General features: G+C 38.6%; 1 protein-coding gene across 11 annotated transcripts in view; it reads left to right on the forward strand.

The window, feature by feature from the left end:
- The window catches only part of TENM3 (teneurin transmembrane protein 3), a 316633-nt gene that overhangs the window by 136005 nt on the left and 168431 nt on the right, over positions 1-12197 (forward strand). For all 11 annotated transcript variants that reach the window (XM_067721907.1, XM_067721896.1, XM_067721898.1 and 8 more), the window contains one exon: positions 2659-2896. The gene's annotated coding sequence lies outside the window, so the exon portion shown is untranslated. Of the gene's footprint in view, positions 1-2658; positions 2897-12197 lie in introns of those variants that run through there.

Below are 12197 nucleotides of genomic sequence, written 5' to 3' on the forward strand. Positions count from 1 at the left end.
AGAGGCTCACTATGATGATGCCTGACAGAGTTAGGAAGTAAATTTGGTACCCTGACTTCTACGACACTGCTCTTCCCTCGACATAGTATAATATCTCATATATCATTTATTCTATGTAACCTATCTATACTATAAAACCATTCTTTCATGGAGCTGTACTTAAAAACATGGAGTCATCTGCTTCTTTCTAGGCACAGTCTTAATACTTTGTTATGTATTGTTTCTCTTGTTATGTATTGTTATGTATGAAATGTTTCTCTTCTTTCTCTCTTTGTTATGAGGCCGACCTTGTCTAGGCCCTCGTAACTGTAGCTTATTTTTTTTTTAAGTAATTTTATTATTTATTTATTCATTCATTTTTTGGCTGTGTTTGGGTCTTCGTTGCTGTGCGTGGGCTTTCTCTCTAGTTGCGGCGAGCAGGGGCTACTCTTCCTTGTGGTGTGCGGGCTTCTCATTGCGGTGGCTTCTCGTTGCAGCACATGAATTCAGTAGTTGTGGTTCGCGGACTCTAGAGCGCAGGCTCAGTAGTTGTGGCACACGGGCTTAGTTGCTCTGTGGCATGCGGGATCTTCCCCGACCAGGGATCGAACCCGTGTCCCCTGCATTGGCAGGCGGATTCTTAACCACTGCGCCACCAGGGAAGTCCGTAACTGTAGCTTATTATATGTCATCTTATAAACAGCTTCTTGAAATGTTCCTTAAAGACACCTATAGAGATTCTAATCATATGCACTGATGCTAAGAACAGCAAAGCTAAGTAGTTAAATGATACCTGAATAATAAATCTTACATGAATTTTAAACTGTTTCTTTTATTCTCACACGATTAAAACTGTATGCGCTATTTTAACCCTGCCATGTCTTCAAAGGCTAATTTCACTTTAACTGAGAATTAGACTTCCATAACTTTTCATGAGCACCAAAACAGTGGACCAAGTAAGATTTCTATAGTTTCCAGAATGGGAATCTTCAAGAATAGTGACTGTACAAGGAAGCAACTCTGTTTCATAGATTTGGGTGTGATATCTGTCCCTCATTTCAGGAGTAAGAAATTACTAGTTGTTAAATGATATGATACAGATTATTAGAGACGCCTGGAAACATGGTGTTACTAATATTATACACTGTGGGAGGAGTAATTTTAATTGTTGTACCCTGTAAAGAGGTTTGATACTATGTATTCAAACTCTTACATATCATGTATCCATTTCATGCAACCAGAATTACAATGTTAGACTGTGTTAACAATCACTGCTGGAGTTCACACGGTAGATGAAAGATAGTCCCTGTGTTTCCTGTTCTCTTTTAATATGTGCATTTATATTAATAGCATGATTTAATACAACACTTTAAAATTATATTGCACTCTGAACTGAAGTTAGTCAAAAATTGACATCTTATGTGTGCGGAACCATAATAAGTTTAGCATTAAATTAAGGAGTCATCTGTCTGTTGGCTAAAATGTAGTATTTGTGCATTCTAGCATGTCCAAAGCTAGGTAATGAGAATGAGAAGTGGGTCTCAAATGTTCCATTCATTTGCGTATTTTAACTTATGACTTATTAGCTTTAGAGAATTTTTTCCTGGTTACAACCCACTGTTGTGTTTATATTTTGAAGTTGCTGGATCCTTTATGATTCCGGTTTAGAACAAAATATTTGTACCACTGACATAGTGGCATGAGTCGCTCTGATGACTTACACCAAAATGTAGTTCTACTGCATACTGTGAAATTGGAAAATCTGTTCTGCATGTGTGCTAATGGATGTAACAGTCATTAAGTATATGAGTCTTCTGACGTTGTAATCAGCTGTGATTCAGTCTGTTGAATATCCATGAAACAACATCTGCTTCACACAGTGGCCTTCTGCTAAAGAATACTTAGCGTCTATTCGTAGATCACAGTGCAGCTCTGCCTTATTTGAAATGCGCTAGAGTCGTCTACTGCTGTTTAGCAACTAGCTTGTAATAAGTTATTGCAGTTAAATAAAGCTTAAAAAACTCCATTAAATAATTATAGGGATTATATGCATTTCCAGAACCTTTGTGTTCTACAGAAATTACCCATTTAATTTCAGGGTTGGTTTGTTTAAAAAAGCTGAAATCTAAGGGCACATTAGGGGAGCTGTCAGATGCTGTTTTCTGTAGGTGTTAATAAAACCAGATGAAAAAAAAATCTGAAACAAATTAAAACCAAAAGCAATTTTACCATCTGTGGTATATTAATTAGAACTTTGTGTATCAAGGGTAAACTTACTCTTAGAGAATGTCACCAAACACCCGCTTAATAGAACAATAGGCAAGTGTATCAGGTTATGGATTTACATGCATTTTTTTTTTTTTTTTTTTTTTGCGGTACGCGGGCCTCTCACCGCTGTGGCCTCTCCCGTTGCGGAGCACAGGCTCCGGACGCGCAGGCTCAGCGGCCATGGCTCACGGGCCCAGCCGCTCCGCGGCACGTGGGATCCTCCCGGACCGGGGCACGAACCCGTGTCCTCTGCATCGGCAGGCGGTCTCTCAACCACCGCGCCACCAGGGAAGCCCTGCATGCAGTTTTTAATGCTAATTCATCTACAGTGGATCCCCAAGAAACTGGTAGTGTGTGTAGATGTGTATGTGCATATACACATAAATATAATGTCTCCATTTCTTTTTTCAGAGCAACCTGCAAACAACCAAGGCCAGTCCACCCTGCAGCCTCTGCCGCCTTCCCATAAGCAACACTCCGCACAGCATCACCCATCCATCACTTCTCTCAATAGAAACTCCCTGACCAATAGGAGGAACCAGAGTCCGGCCCCGCCGGCTGCTTTGCCCGCCGAGCTGCAAACCACACCCGAGTCCGTCCAGCTGCAGGACAGCTGGGTCCTTGGCAGTAATGTACCACTGGAAAGCAGGTAAGCCTTGAAGTTGAGACTTTCAGAGTATTTGATTGTTAGGACCACACAATGTACCTGCATGGAGAATGCGTGTTTGACAACAGTCAACAAACCATATTTTTTAAATATCCGAAATGGAAAGATAAACTAGTCCAACCCTTTCCTCACCATTCTTGTATACTCTCTGTTTTGTCTTCTCTAGAAACAGTTCCAGATGACTGGTGCTCTTTTAGTTGCTGGACCAATGAAGTTTCCTATCCTTTTCACACATTTTTTAGCCTACAAGAGATGAGAATAAATGGCTTCAGTGAAACTTTTCTTTGCTACCATTTTTTTCTTATCTACAGATGATCAGGCGCGTAGAGAAAAGGATGGAAATGGAAATGTGTTTCTCAGTCCATGACTCAGTGACTATATTGAGCATCTACTTGGTTCCAGACATCCCTGCTTTTCACAGACTCCGTTTTGTCCATCACATCCTAAAATCGTAGTGGACCCCCACTGATGATGCTTCAGCACAAGTCAGAGGACCATTTGTTAAGGATATTTTCGTTTCTTGCAATATGAGGGAGATGGGACCTTTAAGGTTCCTTCCATCATTATTTCCATTCATTTTTAGACAATTCTGTTCGAAAATTCTTCCTTATGATTCCTGAAATTTCCATCCTCTGGTCTTCATCATGCAGTTGAGAATCTGTAACTGTACAAAATCATTTTGCCCCGTTTCTGCAGCATGGCCCGCTCTCGGCATGGCCTGTGGACCCCTTCGCTTCCAGAACCTTCGCCAGCTCAGTGCTCTTTCTCTGACACATGCTGGTGCTTCAGTGAGGTTCTTAATGACGTCTAGCACATCTCAGGCCACAGCTAGCAACCTGCTCACACAAGAGTGTAGGTCAGTAGGAGCTATTTTGAGCTAATTCGTTTCATTTTTAAATATCTCCGGGTACAGAAAACCTTACCTTCTTCCTTTGGCCAGGACCTCAACAGTCAGCATCTCCTTTGTGTCACGCATCACACAAGCAAAGAGTGTGCGCCCTAACTCATGGGTCTCCTATTGGCAGCTTTGCGGCCGTGTTCCTCTAACACTCCTATTGGTATTTATTTCTTTCCTGCCCTAAGGTTCCAGTAGGTTCAGAGAAAAAGACTCATCACCACGTAAAGCCAGAAACCAGAGGGCTCTGGACCTCCTGGGAGGGTGCCCTGCCCCGTAGAGCCCCGGGCTAAAGTCAGCATTTAAATTAGCTTCTGGGTGAAGAAACGGGTCTCATGATGAATAAATTCCTTTTTTTTTTTTTTTTGCCATTAATTGCATGATCTAAACCAATTCTGCCCTGAGGACGAGCAAGCAGGATGTCCTCACAGTTAGTTGTCAGCAATAACGTATTTCTGTCTTTTCTTTTACTCTTGACCTAAAAAGAAGTTTCCAAAGAGCCCTTGTCTTTTCATCTACAGTGTCAGCGAAGAGTAGTTGCGTTTGATTATGTATTTTGTAATATTGAACACTCTTCTGGGAAAAATTAGAAAGTGCAGGAGAAGTAGGCCAACAGCAGGTTTTTTCACTTAAAGGCAAAGCATCACGTACACAGATTTTCTTCTTAGCACAGAGCTAAACTTACTGTGTCATTAATTAGCACACACTGAACAATCAACGCTGATGCACTACTGTCATTTGGAAAAAAATTTATTAGGAAAAAAGTAATTTTCCAGTTGAGTCATCAAATTGAATATGGATAATTGCATTGTAGTTGACAATAATTGTTTTGACAGATATTTATGAAATATGCCGAGTTAGGTCATCGGAAATGTGTTTAATTTAGGGGATGTGGTAGTTAGCACAAAAGCCTCAAAAACCAGTGATAGGAAAGTTGGTATTCCTTGAAGCCACGTCTTATAGAGCAGGTATTTGGAATAACCTGGGGGAAAGATAAGTGTGTTCTTGTTGTTCCTCACGTTTTGCTAATGAATATTTGTTGCTGGGAAGTTAGGGAAGAAAGTTGCTCCTTAGAGGACAACCCACAGTAGCTATGTGTGAAACTGTAGTTGATTTCTCTAAGTTCAGACCGTATGAGAAATCACTCTCAGGGCGATTTCAAAGCCGTACCATTTGAAATTCCGTTTCAAAGCAATACCGTTCGTGAACCATCAATGGAGTTACATTTTATAGTTTTATGAATTGACGTAGTAAGAAAATCTATCAGTTGATATTCTCACACACATATATAGAAAGTATAATGAATTTGAAAATTGTACATCATGCTAAAATTTTTCAATCTGTAGTATAATTTTGTTATTTTCTCCTTTTCCAATGTTCACATCTTATAATATTACTAATCAAAAAAAATGGCATTTCAACTTGCAGGTACTCAGTGAATCAACCTAGGCAGAGGTGTGACAATTTCCCACTGTCCTGACATATTGCCACTGTGGTTTCTTTAATAGTCTCGCTTGGCTGGAACTTGAGGTGAACAACCAGTCTTATTTATCATTGATTTTTCCTTTTTTAGTTAAGGTTCCCTATTGAGCATGATTCTCAGTTTCAAGTATGTTAACGACTTTATCCAGACTCGTGTCTGCCTTTGACTATTTTTTAATTTAGTGTAGAGTTTCGTCTTTGGTAATTATTGCTATTTATACATAGACTCATCCTACTGATTGTCACTTTTCTGAAACTGTCATTTAAAGGATGTAAGCTATAAAGATGGAAACTCAGTTCTGTGTAGATAAGGATCTCTGGTGTTTTTTCTCTTTGTCTCTTCCCCTTTTCTCCTTTCAGCATATCCTGATAGTAGTTGGTTACAAGTGGCATGTAATAATCCATGAAAATCTCAAGTCATTTGCACCTAAACTTGGTACAAAAGACGTAAAAGATGTGTCTATCTGCTTCAACAGTAGCGTTCCGTGTCTATCTGTTTCAACAGTAGCGTTCCTTTTGAGTTAGTAAACAGCGTGTTTCCTCACCAGCAGTTTCTTGCTTCCTAATGCGTTTAGCGTTGCTGCCGCTGGAGACGGTCGATGTTACTGTGTACCGTGCACTTCCACCCACTAAACAGAGTGGCTCTGGTCGCCCATCTCCAGCGAGTTTCAGATCTAGAGTTACATCAAGATGCGAACAAGCATTTGCCATTTATAAGCATGTTCTTATTATCTCATCATCTCCTAAAAGTAACAATCAGGGCCTAGACGGAACACCAGTACTTGCTTAGAACTTTTCTGAAGACTCCTTTTCTTTGAGCTCAGTATTTCTTGTACTTTGTATAATTCATTTGTAGGGCATCGATAGCCTATAGCTCATCCTTTGTTTATTTTATACTTCAGCTGCTTCCGTACATAATAATAGCTGCTACCAGAATACAGAGCGGCTGAAGAAAAGTGTACACTTGACTCAGGATAGCGCCACTTAAAGGTGCAGTACGGAGACTCGCATTGAGAATCCTGACCTTCAGCAGTTGGAAAGTTAATTGCCTGCAAGTTGCTCACTTACATATGTGAGTTACGTAGCTGAGTAGTTACCTATTAGATGTTAACCAAGTGGTTCACGTGTAGCTATTTAATAAAAGATTTATTAAAGTCTCATTTATTGAAGTCTACTTTGGCCTTGATAGTTCATTAGTGATGTTCCCATAGCTTTTTACCTTGTAGCTCAGCAATGCTTTGCTAATTATTAATGTATGAAATTGCATATTAAATTACCTTTTTATTATTGCATTTTTAATTCAAATATCAAGATGTCTTGGGCTGCTTTAATGTGAGATCAATTGCTACATCTTTTTTTAAAAAAAACCTAAACAGAAGTATCATTTACTAAAGTAAGATATTCTCCTTTTTTTCCCCCCTCTTTTATCTTCACTCTAAATGGTTCTGAGGAAAAGGAAAGACAATCAGGTCTGAGTCAGCCTTGCCTATTAGAAGTCTAGGCAGCAACACACACATCCTGGCCGTATAGTACCAGGGTAGAGCTTTCCCAGTTGAAAAATTGTACCTTTACCTACAAGCTGGTAACCAGCTACCTTTAACAAGGCAGTAAGTAGTAAGATCCTCCGTAATTAAAGATACAGCTGTAAGTAAAATATACCTGGGAAGGTAATCTACTGACTTAAGTTTACTGAGTAATGCCATATCCTTTTGTTAAAGATAGTTTGAGGAAACCCAAGGACACCTGTGGGAAAAGAGAAAATCACAAAATACAGTAAAGAGGTAAAACTGAAGAAGCTAAAGTTACTGAACGTAAACTTCAAAATCAGATGTGGATCTAGGATAAGAAATTCTTTTTTTTTTAATAGTAATCTTTTATTTATTCATTTATTTTTATATTTATTTTTGGCTGTGTTGGGTCTCCGTTTCTGTGCGAGGGCTTTCTCTAGTTGCGGCGAGCGGGGGTAACTTTTCATCGCGGTGCACGGGCCTCTCGTTGCGGAGCACAGGCTCCAGACGCGCAGGCTCAGTAGTTGTGGCTCACAGGCCCAGCCACTCCGCGGCATGTGGGATCTTCCCAGACCAGGGCTCGAACCCGTGTCCCCTGCATTAGCAGGCAGATTCTCAACCACTGCAAAAGCATCATTTTTAATACAGGATTGTTGCAATGCTACAGTCTCAATTTGGTTGTTTAGCAGGCATCATGCCAATAATTAAAATGAGAAAGTAGGCTGTGGGCTGATTGTAGCTCTAAAGTAAAGGTCATTCCCAGGAGTCAATATTGATATATATTCCCGAATAAAACCTAGTAGATCTAGTAGAGATATAAACACAGTTTAGCATCATGAGAAGAACATGTGCTTTGCAGTCAGACCTGATTTTTTTTTTTTTTTTTTTTTTTGCGGTACGCGGGCCTCTCACTGCCGCGGTCTCTCCCGCTGCGGAGCACAGGCTCCGGACGCGCAGGCTCAGCGGCCATGGCTCACGGGCCCAGCCGCTCCGCGGCATGTGGGATCTTCCCGGACCGGGGCACGAACCCGCGTGCCCTGCATCAGCAGGCGGACTCCCAACCACTGCGCCACCAGGGAAGCCCCAGACCTGAGTTTTAATCGCAGATCCCTCATTTAAACTCTCCACGTAGTCATCTACAAATTATTTACTTATTTAAATCTGAGGTCAATTTCCAATGCAATAATAATACCTACTCATAATAGTGTTGTTTTAAATGAAATAATGTAAACAACTCATCTGGCAATAGGTGCTTCATAAATGTTTTTTCTAAATATGACCAAACAATAATAATAGTAATAACAACCATTGCATAGGATTAGATAACCCAATTGCTTAACAGCTGAATGAATATCTTTTATTATTAAGTAGCTCTCTTCTCTCCAGGAATGAAGAACATATTTGTCTTAACTGGAATAATTATGTCTAATTTATCTTTATGAGTTAGGTAGTCCAAGCCTTAACCATAGTTTTACCAGAATAAAATCTCTTGGTTTTTTTTTTTCACTATTCCTGTCATTAAACAAAAAGTACATGGATTTTTGCAAGTCTGTTAATTTTGTTCTTGAGAAGAAAAAAAAATCTTCAAATTATAATGAAAGGCAACTATTCATATCCCTGAAACATTTAGTTAACTAAAGTAATAAATGTTTGGAATTAATCCATAAAAGCCTTGATACATGCATTGTCTTCACATTAGTCAGAAGTTAGACCCCAGTTATATTTAAGGTTTTTAAAGCTTTAGGTATCTTTTGAGTATGATGAAGTTACTGTACCAAAGAGTAGGAGTGTTATTTTGTTTAACTGAGGTGAACCAGTTTTTTTTTTAATAGTAATTAAGATACCAAGAAAGTATGTATTAATCATTTGCTGTAGGCCTTAGATGATTTTTGAAAGCATAATTCCAACCAGTTGCAAATACTGTATACTCTGGTAATGTTTGGTTTTGGATAACATCAATCTGTATAAAATATTCATATATGATAACCTGAATTTCCATAGTATCTAGAGTAATGAATTCTTAATTACTTCTAGCACATTTCTGGTCGCTTCTCTGAACATGATCAAAGTAAAAGGTCGTCTGTGCCACTACTCTGGTCATAGCTAATGACTGTGATTTAATCAGAATCTTTTTCTGGATGTGACCCACTCATTTTGAGACACCTCTCTTCTTCCTCGCAACTGTTTTTGGAAGTTTTAAAAAAATTCTTTTACTCTTCACTAATGTCGTCTGTGAAAATATGTGTCAGTCCTCTTTCCTTGATTTTGTGTGTGTGTGTGTGTGTGTTTGTTGTCTCTACTTAACATCATTACTACATGTTGATTTTATCTTTTCCTAGAATTTATTGTGCAATTTTAAAACTATGTGTTTCTCTCTAAAATTTCATCCCCTGGTTTCATCACCAATTAATATATACCCTGTCAAAGACAATTGCTTTTCTTTTCCTGCGTTTCTTCATTTTGCCTTGACATTCTTGTGCCTGTTTGATTTCTTTCTCCCTTAATTGCAAACCTGAGTCTGTGTCGTATTACACCATTCTCAGAACCCTTTCTTCTTAGCCCATTAAGATTAAATTCTTGAACATGCAATTAGCCAACTAAGTTTAGTAAATTCTATTTGATAACCCCTCTGATTCTGCTAAAACCGTCTTTATGATTTCTTAGCATCTCACCTCATATTCTGAACCACTTAAAGTGCTACCACCAGAAGTCATCTTGCTCCAGTTACATCCTGCACTAATAGAACATTGCTTCTTTCTGGTCATGGTGTACTAGACACCAGATCTGGGTGAAAATCTCAACATCCTACTAGCTATATAACCTTGGGCCAAGTACTTATACATTTTTACCTGATAACCTGATAACCTTTGATGATACTCCACAAACATTTTATAAGTGTTCCTTGAAATATCATATGTAAAGTATCTGGCATTTCAGTTTCTTTTTTCTTTATTCTCTTCTTATGCTGTACCTTTAAAAATAAAATAATTGAGTTAGCATTTATAAAGGTAAATGACAGCTACCAAGGCAGTGAAGGCAATGACAATTACCAGGAATTTACGCTGATTAACTGCTGTGAGCAATTAGGTAGCATTCTCAGCTTTGGAGCTAGGTATTTTGTTATTGTGAGAATGATCACTATATCCTCAGTTTAATTGGGTGACTTCCTAGAGGAAATAAATTATGAAGTAAATTTTCAAAGACAGGGTTTGGGTTTGTTTTAGAAAAAGCTAACAGTGATAATATGGGGAAGAAATTATCTGAGATAGTGGTGGAGTAGTGATACTTCATAAAATAAAGCCTGAATGCATTCATTCATTCAGCAGATGTTTATGAAATGTACCCATATGAAAAACTCAAGTTTATTATGGAGGACCTGTAGAAGGTATGACTGCTTCTGAAAAAGATTGGACTATATTCCAGAGCAAATTTCAAGGTGGGAACTGATTTTAGAGATTAACTTCTTTGTAAGGTACATGGAGATTTAGTAAAGTGCCTGAGATCATGTGGTCACTAGCATTCAGCTAGATCTCAGGTTCCAAATTCATTACCTTTTCTTCTTGTAGTGTCTCCACATTTTTTTTATTACATATGAAAGAGAAAAATAAAGTACACAACTCCAAAATATATGTATTTATCAAATTAAAAATTATACAGTTGTAGCAATGTACTAATCTTATGCATGTTATCATACATATATAAAACTAAAACTTGAAAGGATGAAATGAAATAGATAATATTTTTATTTTTTATTTTATTTATTTATTTATTTATTTTGGCTATGTTGGGTCTTCGTTTCTGTGCGAGGGATTTCTTTAGTTGCGGCAAGCGGGGGCCACTCTTCATCGCTGTGCACGGGCCTCTCACTGTCACGGCCTCTCTTGTTGCGGAGCACAGGCTCCAGACGCACAGGCTCAGTAGCTGTTGCTCACGGTCCTAGTTGCTCCACGGCATGTGGGATCTTCCCAGACCAGGGCTCGAACCCGTGTCCCCTGCATCGGCAGGCGGATTCTCAACCACAGCGCCACCAGGGAAGCCCCGATAATATTTTTAAGTAATTTTCTTTTATTTAAGTCTATTAAGTTTGTTCATTTAGTAAATTATTTATTAAATATACACTTATGAAATAATTACATATCAAAGTCATCATACTTTAAACATTTTTCAATCCTATCTAACAATTATATATACTTCCTTTTGACAAATAAAAGTTGTATATATTTAGATTGTACAATTTGTCTTTTTAAGGTGTACATGATGATTTTGTATATGTGTGTGTGTGTGTGTGTATATCTGAGTTAATTAACGCACCCATCACGTCACATAGTTATCTTTTGTGTAATGTGTGGTGAGAACACTTAGGATCTACTCTTTTAGCAGTTTCAAGTACACAATATAGTATTATTATCTGTAATGACCAGGCTGCACAGTAGCTCCCGGCTTACTCACCTTGTAACCGAAAGTGTCTCCCCAGTTCCCCTGCCTCCCAGCCCTGGTCTTGGCAACCAGACCATTCTGCTCTCTGGTTCTATGAGTTTGATTTCTTTTTTTTTTTTTTTTGGCCGTGCAGCACAGCATGTGGGATCTTAGTTCCCTGACCAGGGATTGAACCCACGCCCCCTGCATTGGGAGCACAGAGTCTTAACCACTGGACCGCCAGGGAAGTCCCGAAGTTAATTTTTTTAGATTCGACATATAAATGAGATCATACTGTATCTGTTGTATCTTGGCTAATTTCATTTTCTAGCAAAGTAATTGGATGTTTTTGCAATTTCACATTTTTAAGTAAACGAAGGCAAAACCCACTAAAATTCCATGTTTTGCAGACATTTAAGCAGTTTAGAAAACTGATAATTGGCATAGGTAGCAATCACCGTTCTTGGCAACAAAATTATAATGAAAATAATTCCAAATGCACGTTTTCAAAATATTCTCTCTGGACTAACAGTTCCTTCAGAGCAGCAGTACTTTCTTACTCATTCTTGAATAATACCTGCACCTTAAAGAGACATGGATAATTTTTTCAAAAATAAATTCTTGGTAGCATACTACTGACAGCCACTTGTCATCACCGAAAAGGTCAGCAAATTTGGACCCATTTTATATATTTAACCCATTTTTATGGTTTATAACTCTTTGGCGGTACTTTGCCATGAGCTCGCTGGATAACCTTTAAGTGGTTAAAAAAGATTTTCAAGATCACTCCACTACTCATCCCAAAGAATGAGTGAAGAATTTTGTATTGCATCAGTCACACACAAGCTGCAAAAACTAAAAGGTGAGGACGTTACTGGTAACCCCTCCTCTTGGTGAGCTCTTTTCTCTGTCTCAGGATACCTCATGAACATTAATGACTTTCCAACAAAAGGACTGGCTGTAAGCTCCACAGTCATCCGTG

The sequence above is a fragment of the Pseudorca crassidens genome, chromosome 21 (genome assembly GCF_039906515.1).
Source record: "Pseudorca crassidens isolate mPseCra1 chromosome 21, mPseCra1.hap1, whole genome shotgun sequence".
In the NCBI taxonomy this organism is placed as follows: Eukaryota; Metazoa; Chordata; class Mammalia; order Artiodactyla; family Delphinidae; genus Pseudorca; species Pseudorca crassidens.